Consider the following 5,302-nt stretch of genomic DNA (forward strand, 5'->3'; position numbering starts at 1 on the left):
TCATAATATTAATAGCTACCTTTATTATTTGTCTTTTTGATAAATATGAATTTTTGACTGGCCATGAACTATGAAGCTTTATCCTCCCTTGGTTTTGCAGAAAAGACATAAGCTAACTTTTTTATAAATCCAGACGAATCAGACATTCCAAGAACTAATTGAATCATGTTCTCTTCAGAATTTCACTGACGATATTTTGCTTTTAGCCAATGGCACTGTAATGCAATCTGCCCTTAATGGATTTCAGTGTTAAAATACATTGTTGGTTAAATTGCACGTCTGACAGCCTTAATTTCCCATTGGCATAAAGCATAAAATATCACTTTTTACCACCATTACAACTCTTGCTATAGATTACATTGATGTACATCTCTTGTAAGCTGTTTTATGGGAGATGACAGGTACAATTAAATATTTGAGACTATTTTTTAAATATAGAAGAGGCCTATGGTTAAAAAGGAAAACATTTCTGTTTTAATTTTTTATATTTAATAGTTCAGAGTAAGGTAACTGAGTACCATAGCTAGGAAAGTTGAGTAGGTTGCAATATTTCAGATATAGTACTTTACATAAAACTAAAATCTAGTGAACATAAGATCAAAAGAAAGTTTAGAAATGGAAAAGTGGCATTTTTTATCAAATTAATGTACTGTAAATGCATCAGAAATGTCTTCCTTAGGGAATAATATCTTTCACATTTGTTTCAACAGTTACAGCATCTGTTGTCAGAATCAAACTAAGGTACTGCTATGTCATCGATTTGTGCCTACTTTAAATGTTCTTTAATCATCTGAATTTTAAACTGCCTAATAGGCGCAAGAGTGAGAATGCTCTAAATCATTATAATATATTTAAGTAAAGAAACTTCTTGTATAGTTTTCCCCTTCACTATTTTATCTTCTCTGTGCCTGATTACTGTCTTCAATAAAGGTAGGCATCTGAGTATGCAGGTCAGTCCACTGACAAACACTATGGATTCTCTGGAACTGTACAGTATATGTTAACAATACAGACAAGCTCACTGCAAAACGCACATGTTTTAGTAGCATAAAACACATGCAAATTTTGACTGGGGGTGGAGATACAACCAATGTTCAGTATACAGTAACTACATTTTAGACATTTCCTGGGAAACACAAATTTCTCTTGGTCATTGAGAATAATCCAAATTTGATTTTGATACTGTCCCTAATGGAACTTTTAGCTTTTGCTACAAACGAAGAATAATTCCATAATCCTACAAGTTCTATGATTCACACAAAAAATGTTCAGAATATTGTGTATTCTGATTTTATCTTCAAGCCTACAAGACTATATGCATACCGGAACCAAGCCCTCAAAATGTACTCCTTTTTCATCAACAGAGGATACCCCAGCAGTGTTATTGACAGGGCCCTTGCCCGAGCCAAAAACACCCCTCGGACCATCAACTCAATCAGGAACTCCCACTGTAACAACCCCATTCCTTTGGTGCTTCCCTACCACCCTAACACACTTCCTACCCCCAGGACTATTAATGACAACTTTTCCATCCTACAGGATGATCCCTCCATTGGGGCCCTCTTTTCTGACCGCCCCATCATCTCATATCGCCAACCACCTAATCTGTGCAACCGTCTTGTTCACAGCTCCCTTGCCCACCCTCAGCAACCATCCACACCAGGCATTTCCCCTTGCAACAGAGCTTGCTGTATCACCTGCAAGTACATATCTAACACCACACTCATTCAAGGCCCCTCAGGACAATTCCACATCACCCAGAGGGCATCTTGTACCTCCAGCAACCTTATTTACTGTATCTCTTGCAGTAAATGCCCAACCATCTTGTTTACTGCCTTGTCATCTTACTGCTGAAATGTTGTGTTTTCTTCTATTTTTCAGCATGGAATAAACCTATTACTTGTTCCTTTGCAGCCTACCCATGCTGATGCAGCTACCCACCTGAACTACTATATGCATACTCAACATTTTAAATTCTTATGTTAGCCTTCTTAAATTTTTAACCACATTTTATGTTCTTATGATAAAAGTTGTGCTTAAGGCTATTAAGACATAATCACAATTGAAAAGAACAAGCATTCATATTCTTTTTGTTTTCATGCGGCCCTCTTCTTTGTTTTGTGACATTATGATAGTAAGTGCCTTTCTGTTGGGATTCATCGTGTAATTCATTCATTTTATGAGGAAGCCATATTTGACCCCAGAGCACCTTTCCAAGCCAATGAAATGAGAGACACATCAATACACTCAAAGCTTAAAACATAATTCTGTTTGAAACTGTACACACTGCCTCCCTGGAAAGTGGGCTTCTTAGAGAAAAAGACTATGCAAAATAAATATTAACAAGCAGAATTCAGCCAATGGGGAGCCAGTTTCTACATTTCCTGTCAGTGTTTCAACTACACACTTTGGCCATTGACCAAAGACAAATCTGTGTTTTTGGTGATAAAACCTGTCAGGCATGCTTGATACTTTTTGAATGAAATGTGTAGTTTAAGCCAAACTAACTTAAGAACAGCTTTCTTTTTTGAAATGGTTTAGATGTGTGTTCAGCACATTGGTGCAGTGGTTAGCATTGCTGCCTCACCCGGTTCAAGCCCTGGGATGAAATGTGTTTGCTTGAGTTTCTTCCCACAGTCTAAAGACATACAGGTTGGTTAATTGGCTTCTGGGAAAACTGACCTTAGATAGATAGATACTTTATTGATCCTGTGAGGGAAATTGCAGTGCAACAGCAGCTTAACACAGACAACACAGACACAGTGTAACGAATTATACAATAATAATAATACAATACATACAATACAATCAGTACAGTGAGAAGTGCACTAAGACAGTCCAGAACACACAAAGAACAAACCAGAACAGAACAGTACACAAAAAAGTTGTATTGCACAATAGAACTATAAATATAAATGTATTGCACAGGTCCCTGGCATATATTGCACAAAAATGGTTTTAAATAGGAAAAGAAAAAGAACAGATGTATCAGTTTACTATTCAGTCCAGAAACAGGTCACTGTCAATGTTGCCTCTGCCGAGACGCAAGGTGGATGCGTTGTACAGTCTTATGCCAGAAAGCAAGATTGACCTCCTGTAGCGCTCCCTGTCGCACCGTGGATGAATCAGTCTATTGCTGAATGTGCTCTTCATTTCTACAAGCATGTCATAGAGGGGATGGGAGACGTTGTCCATGATGGCCTCTAGTTTGGACACCATTCTCCTCTCAGCTACTACCTCCAGGGGGTCCAGGCCAGACCCAATGACAGAGCTTGCTCTCCTGATGAGCTTGTTCAGCCTGTTAGAATCCATTGCTCTAATCCCAGAGCCCCAGCATACCACCGTGTAGAAAATGGCGCTTGCCACTGACTGATAGAACCGACTGATAGACTGATAGAACATATGTAGCATTTTACTACACACGTTGAAGGACCTGAGCCTCCTCAAGAAGTAAAGTCGGCTCTGACCCTTCTTGTAAATGGCCTAGATGTTCTTAGACCATTCCAGTCTATCGTCGATGTGCACTCCCAGGTACTTGTACGAGTCCACAATCTCCACGCCACTCCCATGGATGTAGTAGGTTGGACCCTCTTCCTCCTGAAGTCTATCACCAACTCCTTAGTCTTTGCTACATTCAATTGCAGGTGGTTCTCCCCACACCACTCCACAAAGCTGCTGACCAGGCCTCTGTACTCTTCCTCCAGCCCACCCTTGATACATCCCACAATTACAGAGTCATCTGAGAACTTCTGCAGGTGGCATGACTTTGAGTTGCATTTAAAGTCCGAGTTATAGAGGGTGAAGAGGAACGGAGAAAGAACCATCCCCTGAGGAGCCCCTGTGTTACTAACTACCTGTTCAGACACACAGTTCTGAAGTCTCACAGACTGTGGTCTGCCTGTCAGGTAGTCAGTGATCCACGAGATCATGGAGGCATCGACTTGCATCTCCTCCAACTTCCTCCTTAGAAGTAAGGGCTGGATGGTATTGAAGGCACTGGAAACTGGAAGTCGAAAAACATAATCCTTATGGTGTTGCCAGCCTTGTCCAGGTGTGAGTAGGCCCTTTGCAGCATGTAGATGATTGCATCCTCCACACCAACACTGGGCTGGTAGGCGAACTGTAGGGTGTCCAGTGATGAGCTAACCAGGGGTCTCAGGTGCGATAAGACCAGCCTCTCCAGTGTCTTCATGACGTGAGAAGTCAGTACAACTGGTCTGTAGTCATTGAGGACAGAGGGGCGCCCTTTCTCTGGTACCAGGACCAGGCATGATGTCTTCCAGAGCACAGGGACTTTCTCCAAGTTTTGAAGGAAGACAATATCAAAGTTTGGCTTGAAAAACAAATGTTGAATTAGCCCAGCTTATCAATACAAATAGTCTCCCTCCATCACCTCCCCTCACCCCACTAATTGAAGTAAAAATCTCTTCTAATTAATTAACTGTAATTAACTGTTCAACGTGAAAAATGTAAACACACTAAAGTACAAAATGTTCATTTTCATTGATTCAATAATGTAAAAATTGACTTTTTTCATTGATTCAAAAATCAGTGTAAAAAGTACCTCATGACTTCTTTGAATTCCATGAAATTCCATGTGAAGCACAAGAAACAATGAAAATGGAGATTGTAATAATGCAACTTTAGTTATAATGTATCCTGGATCCCATTAAGTATTACAACACGGTAAAATTACAGAGCAGTGACTCTAGTAGGATGCAATTACTTTCTGTTTTATATTTATAATATATTTATGAAGATCTGTAGAATGTTGTTTTTATTTTGGCAATATAGTTTTCTGTCTGTTTTCTGTTTGTTGTACTTATAAACGTTCCTTTTAATTTGTATTTTAATTCACATCACAGTTCACACTGAACATTAAATAACAAGTCAAAAATTGGACATAAACAACACTTCATAAATTGTTTTACCACTGTTTGGAGGTCTGCATGTGTTTCACTGGTGAAAAGTGTAACCAAAGCATAATCACTAAACCAATGCATAATGAGTTATTATAAAATTTATAATGAGTTATTATAAATACATAATTCTGAGAAGTCGGTCACAAGTTTATCAATTTGTGAAGAATACAATCATATAGTGACAGTTGTATAAATTGTAATTTGAAACCCATTACCCTAATGATATGCTAAGGTAATTTTATTTTCTAAAAATATCAATAACATATTAAGATAATAAGTTAATGTTTTTTTTTACTTTGGTCTTATTGAGATGTTCACAAAGGAAAAAAATGCACAATGTAACTTTTTCTTTTTCTTAAAAATACAGGTTATCACTGCTG

The sequence above is a fragment of the Lepisosteus platostomus genome, chromosome 4 (genome assembly GCF_059453375.1).
Source record: "Lepisosteus platostomus isolate fLepPlt1 chromosome 4, fLepPlt1.hap1, whole genome shotgun sequence".
Lineage (NCBI taxonomy): Eukaryota > Metazoa > Chordata > Actinopteri > Semionotiformes > Lepisosteidae > Lepisosteus > Lepisosteus platostomus.